This window comes from Macaca fascicularis, chromosome 11, assembly GCF_037993035.2.
Source record: "Macaca fascicularis isolate 582-1 chromosome 11, T2T-MFA8v1.1".
Taxonomy (NCBI): Eukaryota; Metazoa; Chordata; class Mammalia; order Primates; family Cercopithecidae; genus Macaca; species Macaca fascicularis.
This window is the reverse complement of record NC_088385.1, coordinates 72,370,471-72,384,261: the sequence shown is the minus strand read 5'-3', so window position 1 is coordinate 72,384,261 and position 13,791 is coordinate 72,370,471. Positions and strand designations below refer to the sequence as shown.

The following is a 13,791-nucleotide window of genomic DNA, read 5'->3' as shown; positions in this document are numbered from 1 at the left end:
TAGGTATTGATCCAAGTTCTCTATTATTTTGCAAAAGTTTTTCAGCATCATTTATTAAAAGATTATTCTTTCTCCCTTGAATTGTCTTTGTACCTTTGTTGAATATTACTTGTCCATATGTGTGGTACCCATATATCCATTGGTTGTCATATGTGTGGATCTGTTTCTGCACTGCCTATTCTGTTCCAATGATTTATTTGTCCATATTTACACTAATGCCAAAGTGTCCTGATTACCTTCATAATAAGTCTATATAAACACTTTATAACAACTCTTTATAATAAAATAGTATAAGTCCTCTGATCTCGTTTTTCTTTATTCAAGATGATTTGGCTATTCTAATTTCTTTGCATTTTGATATGAATTTTAGTATCAGTACCAAAAACAAAGCCTAAGATTTTATTTAGTATTGCACTGAAGCTACAGATAAATTTGGGTAGAATTGGCATCTTAATAATATTAAACCTTAAGGCCCATGAACAGGGTATATCTCTCCATCGTTTAGGTCATAGTTCATTTTCCTCAGCAATATTTTATAATTTTCATGTACAAGTCTTGTCCATCTTTTTTCAGATTTATTCCTAATTATTTTATATTTTAATGCTGTCTCCAATATTGGGTTGGTCCAAAAGTAATTGTGGCTTTTACCATTACTTTTAATGTATTTAATAGTATTTTTTACATTTCCATTTCCAAGTTCTAATATGTAGAAATACAATTGATTTTGGCATTGATCCTGTACTCTTCAAACTTGCTAAATTCACTTATTGGTTCTAGGGGTTATTGTAGATTCCATCAAATTTCCTACATAAACAATCATGTACTCTGCAAATAGAAACAATTTTGCTTTATCTTTCCTAACTTAAGTGCAGTTTTTTGCCTTATTGCTCTAATTAAACCTCAGGCACAGTGTTGAATAGTAGTACATCTTTTTCTTCCCTAATTTAGGAGAAAATCTTTGTATTTTTCACTGTTAAGTATTATGTTTCCTCTAGGTTTTTCTTAGATACCCTTTATCAGATTGAGTGGAAGTTCTATTTCTGGTTCGCTGAGAGTTTTTTTTTTTTTTAATTAAGAACACGTGTTTGATTTTGTCAAATGCTATTTCTGCATCTGTCTTAGTCTGTTTTTCTGCTGCTGTAAGAGAATACCACAGACGAGATATTTTGCATAGAAAAAAATGTATTTCTTAAAGTTCTGAAGAGTGAGAATTCCAAGATGAAGGGGCTGCATCTGGTGACAGCCTTCTTGCTCCATAATAATATGGCAAAAAGATCACATGGTGTGAGAAAGTACTGGCTTAGATCTCTCTTCCCTTTCTTATAAAGCCACTAATTATTCCATGGGCATCCCACCCTCATGACCTCATCTAATCCTAATTACCTCACAAAGACTCCACCTCTGAATAGCATTGATATATAAATTTGGGTGTTAACTTTTCAACACATGAACTTTTGGGGGGGTACATTCACATCGCAGCAGCATCTATTCAGATAATGATATAGTTTTTATTTTTTCATGTGTTAATAGGATATACTACTTTCAATGATTTTTAATAGTAAGCCAAACTTTCATTCCCAAAATAAACCTCACTTGGTCAGGATGTATTATCCTTTTCATATACTCTTGGATTCAATTTTCTAAAATATTGAATTTCTGTGTCTATGTTCATGAGGAATACAGTTCTGTTATTTTCTAATCATATAATGTTTTTGTTTGGTTTTGGTATCAGGATAATAGTAACCTCACAAAATAAGATGGGAAGGATTTCATTCTCTTCAATTTTCTGTAAGAGTTTGTGTAAGATTAGTATTATTTGTTCCCTAAATATTTGGTAGAATTCATTAGTGATGCCATCTAAGCCTGAAATTTTTTATATTAAGGAAATATAAGTTCAATTTTTAATAAGTATAAAGCTAATCAAGCTATCCAGTTCTTCTTTTGTGCACTTTGACAGTTTGTATCTTTTTTATGTCATATACTTCATAGCACATTGCTATAATTTTGTTTAAATAGTCAAATATATTTTAAGAATTTAAATTTAAGAACACAAATCTAGTATAGTTTTCCATAGTTCCCATTTATGGTTCTCCTTGTTTTTATAAGTAGATTCAGATTTTCATCTGGTACCATTTTTCTTCTACTTGAAGGACTTCTTTTAACATTTCTTGTATTGAGGTGCTATTGGTGATCAATTATTTCAGCTTTTGTATGACTGAAAGAGTTTTTATTTCACTGACTATAGATGATAGTTGTTATTTTTCCTTCTAAATATGTTGATCCACTCTCTTTCGCTTGCATAGTTTCAGATGAGAAATTTTCTGGCTTTCATATCTTTGTTCCTCTTATGTAACACATGTTCTTTCTCTGGTTACTTTTAAGATTTTCTATTTATCACTGATTTGGAGAAATTTGATTATTATATTCCTTGGTGTGGTTTTCTTTATATTTCTTGTAATTAGAGTTCTTTGGAGTTGTTGGATCTGTGGGTTTATAGATTTCATCAAATTTGGAAATTTCCAGCTATATAATGTCAATATTTTTTTGCCTTCCTCCCTACTGTTTTACATGTATATTATTACGTGTATATTAATGATGTAATATAATGTATGATGTAGTGTAATGTATGTTACATGTACATTAATGAGTCTCTTATTACATTATATTAGCCTGATGAAATTTGTCTCACAACTACTGAAGCTCTTATAATTATCTTAAAATACTTTTTTTTCCTCTCTGTGTTTTGTCTTGAGTAGCTTCTGCTGATGTTTTCAAGTTTACTAATCTTTTCTTCTGTAACATTTTAACTGCTATAAATGCCATCTAGTGAATTTTTCATCTCAGACATTATAGTTTTTAGCTCTCATTGTTTGATTTGTTTTGTATTTTTATAACATATTCTATATCTTTTTTTAGCTTTTGGAATACTGTTAAATTAACTTTTCAAATGTCTGTGTCTAATAATGCTAACGTCTGTGTCAGTTCTGGGTAGGTTTCAATTGATTGATTATTCTCTTCATTATGGGTCTCATTTTTTCTGCTTCTTAGAATGTCTGGCACTCTTTTATTGGATGCCAGACACTGTGAATTTCACCTTGTTGGGTCCTGGATATTTTTGTGTAGCTATAAATATTCGTGAGCTTTGTTCTGGGATATAGTTAAGTTCCCTGGAAACATTTTGATTCTTTTGAGTCTTTTTAAGATTTGTTAGGCTGGACCACGGCAGCACTTAGTCTTGGTAACTTATTCCTTAGTACTGAGACGGGACCTTTCTAACAACTCTATCCAACGTTCCATAAATTACGAGATTTTTCAGTCTGGCTATTGAGAACAGACCCCATTCCCAGCCCTTTGTGACTGCAGAATACTTTTTATCTAATAGTTTCTCCAGCTTTGGATCATCTTCTCACATACGTGCTTTAATCAGCACTCTGCTGAATACTCAAAGGGAATCCTCTAAGGATCTCCAGAATTATTCTCTTCTGTATCCCAACTACTCCATCCTACACACTCTAGCTACCTTGGCAGTTGTTTGAGTCAGAGAGCTAAATCTGATCCCTGTTATTCCATCTTGGTCACAAGTAGAAGTCAATCAATTATTATTAAATGAAATTTACAGAAAATTGGCAAGATATGTACAAAAACTCCCATATCTCCTTACCCAAAGTTCCCAATTATTAACATTTTACCCCTTTCCTCCATTTCTCTCTCTCTCGCAACATTTACATTATTCTGTTATAAACCACTTAAGCAGTAATTGCAGACCTGATGATTAATCACTCCCCGTTCCTCCAGTGTGTATTTCTCCAAAACAAATACATTCTCCTACATAACCACCTTACAACCCTCCAAATTAAGAAGTCAACATTGATACAACACTACTATCTAATTAACAGAACACTCTCAAATTTTTCCAACAGTCCCAATAATATCTCTTTATTTTCTTGTGCAGGAGTTTACCCAGGATCATGCATTGCATTTAATTGTCATAGATTTTTAAATCTTCTTCATTCTGGAACAGTTCTTCAATCTTTCTATCTCTTCATTCTGTAGATATTCCTCTACCTAAGTATATCTGATGATTCCTCATGTCCAGAATCCGGCCATTATTACTTTGCAGGAATGCTCTGATGCTGTACTTTACTTGGGCTATCACATCAAAAGACACATGAGGTCAAGCTCTCCCTCCACCAGTGAACAGCAGTTCACTGGATCAAATTGACGTCTAATAAGTTTCTCCATCATAAACTCGATGTTTTTCCTCTTGATAAGTATTTGGCAGGGAAATACTTTGATACTATGCCAATATTCAGTTCCCAATCAAACCTCCACCTTCCACACTCAACATTATTGATGGCTAACATTGAATTTCATGGAACCTGGTTTTAACCCATATGCACTTAGTTTTCCAAGGGCTTCAGCAACTATGATCAGCTGTTCCAGCTGTAACAGTCCTAATCTCCATTGTAAACCAATATTTTTTTAATTCCATATTTTAGAGAAGCAGTTATATCCATCTAACCATCCATCAATCCAACCATTCATCCATATATAATTCGTTCACTCATTCATTCATTAAATAAAAATTGTTGATACATCTGCCATGTGCCGGGCACTGGAAATATAAAAAAAATAAGATGTCTGGGTGTGGTAGCTCACACCTATAATCCCAGAACTTTGGGAGGCCGAGGCTGGCAGATTACCTGAGGTCAGGAGTTCGAGACCAGCCTGGCCAACATGGTGAAACCCTGTCTCTACTAAAAATACAAAAATTAGCCAGGCATGGTGGCAGGCACCTATAATTCCAACTACTCAGGAGTCTGAGGCAGGAGAATCACTTGAACTCGGGGGGTGGAGGTTGTAGTGAGCCAAGATGGTACTCTTCACTCCAGCCTGGGGAAAAAAGCAGGACAAAAAAAAAAAGAAAAAACAACAACCTTAAGATACACTGATTGTACCTAATGCGGTCCTAGTTTTAGTAAGGAAAAATGGCATGTCAACAAATAATTACAATTTAATGTGATTACCACAATATTATAATGCATTATAAAATATATGGAGTATCAAAAAAAGCTTTATTAGCATATAAAAGGTTTCCTAAAGAGGTAATATTGGAGCTAGGTTCTTTAAGGTAAGTTCTTTGTCTTTGGGTGGAAGTGAGGGGAGGGTAAGGATGTTTGACATGGGAGCAAGAGGGAGGGCAACAAGAAGGTAAGAGAAGAGAGACTGGTGGTGGGGAGGGAGAAACAGAATGGAAAAATGTAGGTGGGCCAGTTTGGTGTGGAACAAATTGTTTTGATCATGCTTAGTAGTCCAGTTTTTATTCACTAGAGGTTCTCACTAAAAGTACAGATTCCTGGGACTCATCCTGAAGTTATTGAGTTAGAATCCCTAAGGAGGATCTGGGAATCTGTATTTTAACAAGCATCTCAAGTTTATGAATCACTGCCGTAAGCCAAAGAATATTTCAAATGCTTTAAAACAAAAGTGAAATAATCAGGTTTGTGTTTTTAAAAGCTCACAAAGGGACTTGTGGAGGATGACTTCAAAAGGGAGGCAGGTAGACACAACCATCTGTGTCCTCAGTCCGAGTACTCTACCAGTTACTGGCAACACACAGACTTCCAAATCCTATCTTTTCTGGAGCTTAAGTGATCTTAGCTGAATTTAAGACATTTGTGGAGAGGATTTGATCCAAGCCACCAGCACTGTGTCTTGTGTTTCTGATTTGCTCAGGCTGTAAGGATGATCCAGACCACTAAGATGCTCCAAAGTAGATTGTTAGAAGACACTAGCCATCAAGATCTGCCAAGAGTCTCATTGTTGAACATGTTCAACAGTTGAAGTCTATGTTCAATAAGAGGAATTGTGGTGAATATGGTTGATGGGCACTCAATACCTATTCTACCCTCCTTTTAGTGCAGTGGCTTTTAAACTTTTTAAAGAACTCAACCCACTGTAAGAAAAACATCTGATATTGCAATCCAGTGTACACATATGTGTACTACAAAATAATACTTGTGCTTACTGAGTTGATGACTTCTGATATTTTCTATTCTGTTCTATTTTGTTTCTTTTAATGTTCTCATGATCTGCTAATGATGGGTTCTGATCTCAAATTTGAAAGCCATTGCTGTGATATACAATGAAGACTACTTTTTCTCACACACTTCATCTAAAGTCCCAGATGTTTTTAGACTTTGCAAACCAAATATCCTCATATTGCTTTTGCCATTTTTGCTGGCAGGTGTGTTATAAGGGTGTTTGATCTTCTTGGCAATGTCAGCAGAGATTTGATTGCTAGCATAGGTACCTTGCATGGGCATTCAAGAGAAAGGCAATGGACATCCATTTTTGCTAGTGCAGTTTGTGTCAGGAATAGAATGGTTCTGGAGTATGTAGCATTAGTGGCTTCATAATCCTGGTAACTTTTAATCAAGAGGGTCTCTGATTGCAGTGGCTTTGTGATCAAGGCAGTGGCAATATGGTGCTGGAGCCTGAGGAGCCCTGATCCTAGAGTGGCAGCAGCTCCCTTGGTGTCCAGTACTGTGTGTAGCTGGGCAGGGCAAAGGAAGGTAAGCAAAAGGTCACTCTATAGGCTGTGTTGTCTCTCCTTCCAAGAATTCTTTATGCCACTTAAAATCTTAAAATCTTAAAATCACTTAAAAGCAGGTAGTAAATTGCTACCTGCCTAAATGAGCTAGAGAGTATTCTGTTCTCTGCAACAGAACCCTACATACAGAATAACCAGTCCTGCTGAATTACCAATGAAGTAACAGCCGAGGGGGCTCAGGACTTGCCTAAGCCTTTATTCATCAGAACTTATCTGGGTCTAGCCACAAAAATGAAGGAAGGACAACTATGTCTAACAGCATGGGTCAATCTTAGAACCATAAGGTAGAACAAAAATAGCAAAACACACAGTATATGGTTCTGTTTATATAAGGTTTTTTCTAAAACATGCAAATTAAACTATATTGATTGCATAGTGATAGATCTAAAAAGAAAAGTTTAACATTGATATGGTTTGGCTGTGTTCCCTACCCACAATCTCATCTTGAATTTTAATCCCCATAATCCCCACATGTCAAGGGAGAGACCAGGTGGAGGTAATTGAATCATGGGGGTGGTTTCCCCCATGTGTTCTTGTAATAGTGAATGAGTCCTCAGGGGATCTGATGGTTTTATGTGTTTGGCAAGTTCCTCCTTTGCCCATTCTTCTCTCTCCTGCTGCCTTGTGAAGAATGACATGCTTGCTTCCCCTTCCACCATGATTTTAAGTTTCCTGAGACCTTCCCAGCCATGACTGTGCCATTGAACTGTGAGTCCATTAAACCTCTTTCCTTTATAAATTACCCAATCTCAGGTAGTATCTTTATAACAATGTGAGAATGGACTAATGCAGCCATAAAAGTCAGGATATGGGGCATGAGATTGGTAAGGGTCGTGGAAAGACTTCAGAGATGACTATGTTCTATTCTTGACCTAAATGGTCATTTCACAGTAGCTTGGTTTATGTACTTTTCTGTATGTGCATTCTGTTTTACATTCTCTGTCACACACACAAAAGATTAAAAACTACAACAAAACCTAAAAATTTTAATTTGGATTCATACAACTTTGGAATTAAAAAATAATTTATGATCATCTGGTTCATCTACTCACCAGGTGTTTGACTCTTCCTACAGCCTTCGCATGGATGATTGTCTGTCCTCTGTTGGGCCCCTTCTGAAGAGTTGGAGTTGGGTAAATGTCACTCATGAGAGCAGGAACACAACCAGACAAACCACAACTGAGCCCTGTAGCTTTGTTTTCATGTAACTATGACTGTCCACTCTCTTCTTCCTTCAACCCCCTGCTGTCAGGTCACTGCAGACGGTATTTAAAGAACTCAAAATGATCACAAATCTATTATTAAACCTTAGTACCCTAAGAATATAACTTCTCTCATCCTGAACCTTAGGTTATAGAACTTTTTTTCATTTGGCAGGAGGATATCTATTTGTTATTTTTTGTTGTTTCTTACAAGATGCAAGTAAGAAATGATTAATATCATAGCAGAAAAAGAGATCCAAAACACATGGGTTATCTTCAAATATAAATCACTTTCTTTTTCAAATGGGCTGATAAGGTTTAGGGAAAGGTATTGGGAAAATAGAAATGAGGGGTGGGGTGAAAGAATACCCTACTTTTTGTGTATCCTCCTTTCATGATATTTTAGAGCTCTCCAGAATGACTTGAATTTAGTAAGGGACAAGTGGTCTAGATCTAAAAGTTCATCCAACAGAGGAAAATTTGCAAACTGCAGCTCTGCTTCTCCAGTTTTCAAAGAAAGAAAAGGTTGGTTTTTTTCTGGGACTAATGTTGGTAAGATTAAATGTTAATGCTTGGAACATTTTCCGGTAAAATGTGCTGTGTAAACTTCAAATAATACACTTGTTTTGCAGGTTAAACTTTTTGTTTTTAAAGAAACATAGCATTTCAGGAGAACTTTTTCAAAAACTGTTTACTTTTTCCTGATGCTTCTTAATATTTGAAATATTTTTCTGCTATTTAGAGATTCCCAAATAAGTGGCATGATACATAAGGATAATGTATATTGTGTTTGTCCAGTAAATATTTGCTGAATGAATCACAATGAACAAATGAATAAATGTATAAAAGAATAAGTAACCATGTGGAACTAGGTGGTTCTTTTTGAAATATACAAAAGTTACTTATTTTTATGGGGATGATTTCTGAGAATTACAGGTAATGATTTGATTATAACAAAAGACAAAACTAAGTAAGTAGAGCTGACTTTCTACTCCACGCAGAAAAATGAAAGTTGAAAAATGAAGAAATTATCTGGATAGTTCAGACAAAAAACTCACTATAGAGGGAGCGAGGTCCTTTTTCATGGCCCAGATTCATTTGAGCCATCCAATAACATGACCCACTATAGTGGAATTTGGCATTAAGCAGGCTTGTTTTGGCTCCCGTCCAGTGGGGTTTAGTTACTGAATTCCTTAAAGGACATTGTTCAAACATGGTCTCCCATGTAACTCGGTTCTAAGGCGTGAGCTGCAAGAACCCTGACATCACCATGCGACTCCAGGTCATTATTTCATTGGATCAAATTATTCAGAAAAACACTATCATTCCAGTTTACCTTTCTGGGTTAGACAAACGTAAAATGAATTGCCCAAGATTTGCTGCATAACAATTACATGAAAATACCTAAAAGCTTTGCCTGCAAGGTATATTAGTAAATATGATCCTGATTCCTGGATTCTGCAAATAGAAGCAAATTGGTATCTGCTAATTCTTCACTCACCACACCTGCCTTCTATAATCTTGGTTTCTCTGAATGTATATTTGGTTACTGAAATAATTGTGTTGATTTGATGAATGATAGAAATCATAACAATTAAACTGCCTACCACTCCAACTGTCATTCATGACTCTAACTTGCTCTCTGAACTCTTGTTTGCCAATTCAAGAAAATACAAGGATGTTTTGCAGAGGGTGTAAGCATGTTGCAGAAATAGCAATGACGGTCTTTTTCTTGCTTCCTCAGGACTGCCACAGCTTTGCTGGCCATGCCTGAGCAAAGTTTTTTATAAAATGACCTGGGACTGGGCATTCTGCCCATGCTCACACCTGGCAAATCGTAGCCTCCCCTCCTTGGGAACTCGGATGCACACTGAGTTCCCGTTTTCTTTGACTGCAGAACAGACAAAGACCAGCTGGTTAGTGCTGACAGGGTTCACACTACTGATGGGAACACTACTTAAGTGTTCTGCATTTGCTCATTATTTATCAATGGGGAGATATTTTTCTGGAGAAAAGCAAGTCCTTTGTCTTCTATAGAGTGGAAAGTCTATTATTCCGATGGGAGATGACCTAGGAAGGAAAAGTTGATCATTCATTTCCCATGTGTAAAGTCCCAAGTGTAATTCCCCATGTGTGAGTTTTTATTTTAAAGATTTGAGTTTTAATATAAGAAATGAATTGTGGCCCTAGAAATACCAGATACTTAACTTTTTTCTGTAGCAATATAATTTTTAATAGCCAAGTATGTCATTTTTCATATACCAGGTTGCTTTTATCACCAATTTGAAGCATATATGATTGTTATAAGTATTATTAATTACTTGTATATAACTTTATACTGAAAATAACTTCTGACATCGTTGGCCTCAAGACATCCAATAATGCCATGCCGTGTTTAGTGTGTGAGTATAGAGAGAACACGTTCCTGTGTGGGTGTGCAAACCTCATTTGAGTCTGGGGACTCTGAGACATAGAAAAGTGGAGAATCAGGCACTTAGCTGATGAAGGGGTAGGGAAAGAACCTCTAATGCCTGTCCTGTTCTCTCCTCAATATTCCACCTATTTTCCAATATTATGTGGGACAGCATAGAAAGAAATTAAAAATAAAAATTTCTACACCTTTACCTGAAATTTGAAATTCCCAAGCTTTTATCCTTTCCTTCCTACAACTCTTCCATTTTTTCTTTACCTCTCCTTCTCTGTCTCCACCTCCTCCTCCTCTTCTCTTCTCCTCTTATTTTGCTCTTTTTAGTCTTGTTAGATCAAATATCAGGTTCTCTTTTGTCTTTATTGCTCTGTTTAACATTGAATATTCATATTCATCCAAGTAAGCTCATTTTTGCATGTTTCCCAACCAAGAAACTAACAGAACATAATAGAAATGTAACTGATACTAAGCTATTGTCCTTGAAACAGATCTCATTACAATTATATGTAAGAGATATTTAAAAATAGCTCTAAACCAGGAGGCATATTTATGGTCTTCTGAAGATGAATAGACTTATTTATAGGTGAAGAGTCATTCTGTAAGATAAGCTAAAATTAATCATACTGCTGAATTTTCAAAGAGGTTAGAGTCCAAATTAAATATAGAAGGGCAAACCAGTTTCTTCCTCTTATGTATTTTAATGAAGACTAGAGAGGCTGGAGAAATATTTATATTCTTTTATTCATATTTTCAGGATTGCCTCATGTCTCAATTTTCTTCCCCCAAATCTCCCCTTTAAGTGAGGGGACTTCAAAGTGAATATGGAGATTCTCAACTCCTCATATCTTTTTGTTTAAAAGGGAAGAATTAATGGGGCTGAAAATTTAAAACAACAGATGTACTAAAAGTGTGATTACTGCTGTGAATAAGACATATGGGGGAGTCCCACTCCCTGTGGTTGAGGGCTGTGGTGGAGGTCTGATTCCATCCCAGAGGAGCTGAACCTCAAGCCGCCACTAGGAAAGGACCGCTGATTTCCCTCAGCGTGAAGAAGATAAGGAGCCATTGCTGTCTAAACATAGCTATCTAGCTGCTTGTGGTTAACAGGAGACCCTGCTAAGAATTTGGGGTAATTCAGTTAAAAATGACTATTGGAATGTGCTGTGTGGTAAGGGAGAAAATCTACTTCCAAATGACTTGCCACATGACTCTGATGGAATTCAAGGGCAGAGAGGAACCAACTCTTCTAGACTTCTCCGCCGACGGCAACATGGTGAAGTGAGCTGCACTGCAGAATCCGGGGTCACAACAGTTCCAGTTGTGCTTAAATGCTATCTCTTCCATTCTGGCCCCAGATATTTTTTTTCTGTCTCTCGACAGAGCTACATAGCTGAGTCATGACGCCTTGAGTGAGAAAACAGCGTCTTCAGACAGTGGCTGAGATAAGAAAAAAAGTGAAGTAGAGTCCCCAGCACAGTGGTGTGTATGTTGATATCACTGAGTTATGGACTATTTCCTTTTAGCCAGTTTCAAAAGATGACTTTCTCCATATGCAATTAATTCCACATATAACTACAAGAAACTGCATATTTCAGAACAGTTGTGTCATCAGTATGAATGTTTAAACAAGCTCTGTGGTCTCTTTCCCACAAACTGATTTAACATGTATATAAAGAGGCTTTGGAATGAGCACTTTACATTTGCTTCTCAAACTTCAGCGTCTGTTTTCAGTAAATATTGAAGATGAAACTTGCCTCATTCATGCCTGGAGCTCGGACCAGTTACAACTAAGGAATGCGGTTCCTGGGTTTCTCGTGAATAAAATTCTCCTGTTGTGAACCTAGCCTTTCTCAGGCCATGTCAACAGCAAAACAACAGAATGGATGTGGAATACAGCACTTGTGGTCAATCTGTTGAGCTGGCTACAGATTATCCTAATTAATATCCCAACAGTGGGAGTAACACAGACCCACGTTCAAATTCTGCCTCTATCATTTATAGGTGGAGTGCCCATATATTTGAGTTTGCCCAGGGTGGTTTCAGCTCACTCTTACTGCTCTGGTGTAATTATTGTTAGCAATTCCTTCCTATTTCACATGTGTCCCAGTTTGAGCTATAATACATATGCTCACTCTACTCATAGCAACACCCTGCTGAGGTCTCTGTGTCCTTGCTTTTTACGGGTACAGCAGTATGTGTTGGGGTTCTATTCTAGAGACCAATTTCATATGACAAAGTCATCAAAACTGATTATAAAATAACTTAATTAAAACACAACTACATATGTGGTATAGCAATTTATCGAAATATTAAGATATGGTTTTTCTCCCCACACATCTTTTTCCTTCTTTGCTGATTTCAAGTAGGAACCAGTTCCTTGTATGCTCCTTTGCCTCAGGGACATTTTGCAGGATGGAAGGGGAAACCCCTGAAGTCCTCTGTGACTATTTTTGTCTTTTGTAAAAGCCTCAGACCCTTGAAGAGATAATGTTAAGTGCCCCCTACTCCAAAGAAGAGAGGCAAAGGCACTGGAGGGCAAAGTGAGGAGAGAGAAGCTCTTCTGCCTAACAGGGTAGAGGAGGAAGGCTGCAGACCCCTCTAAGAAAGCAAGCAGAAGAGGTGCTAACTAAACCCATCAGTTTTAGGATCAGCTTTACAATTTGCAAGGCCCAATGCAAAATGAAACTGTGGAACCTTTTGGTCAAATTTCAGGACTTCAACAGAAGAGCACTAAAACAAGCTCAGGGTTTTTCTGAGCAGGGGACCCTGTGAGACTACCCATGTCACTTGTGCATAAAGCTAGCCCTGCCCAGAGGAGATGGTCCTCAGGGCGTCTAGAGGGAGGCACTTTCCTCAAAGCCTTCTAACCACAGACTGGCACCACCAAAATTCAGGGCACACTGTGGGCTTCACAGTGGGATGCCAGTGATACCTTGAAAAATTGGAGGTTAGAGCTCCTTCCTCAATTGTCCTCATCCCGAGCAAGCTTTCCAGGTAGTGGTATGGTTTTGGGAAGGAGAGGGGGCCCCCAAAAGGATGAGGTAGATGTTTTTACCATCTTTGAAGGATGGAGGCTGAGAGTCAGAAAATTAAATTGATTTAAAGAAATGAGGAAATTGATGTGTTTTGAACACTTCAGTTTGTAGACTAAAATTTATTCAACGTATGCTTTTATAAATATTTAAGTACATAAAACCAAATGTTTAATATAAGATCCACATTGTAAATATTCCTTTGAGAGTATTTTTCTGCATGGACTGGAATGACTGAGCTTCTTAAAATATAAGTGCATGAAAGGGAAGGAAAGATGCCTGCTTTTTCTTCACTGCTGCAAGGACTTTTGATCTCCATTTAAAATTCAGATTGTCACAAACATTTTTCTTGTCCATTTCATGTGCAAAAATGCTCTAAGAGTCATTGAATGGTAGATTCTGTGAGATGAGAAGTTTCCATGGCTTTGGTAACTGATTATAAATATGAGCATCTCATTTAGGAAGGAGTAAATGTTTTTTTAAAAGTCACAATTCTCTGTAATAGTATGATATTTG

General features: G+C 36.8%; 1 long non-coding RNA gene across 3 annotated transcripts in view; it reads left to right on the top strand.

Moving 5' to 3' along the window:
- LOC135966261 (uncharacterized) overlaps nucleotides 1-13,791 on the top strand; it is a 169,670-nt gene that overhangs the window by 61,682 nt on the left and 94,197 nt on the right. For 2 of the 3 annotated variants that reach the window (XR_012420444.1, XR_010579484.1), the window contains one exon: nucleotides 7,689-7,746. This is a non-coding gene — a long non-coding RNA (uncharacterized lncRNA). Of the gene's footprint in view, nucleotides 1-7,668; nucleotides 7,747-13,791 lie in introns of all 3 variants that reach the window. The other variant, XR_010579485.1, reaches the window with a different exon arrangement.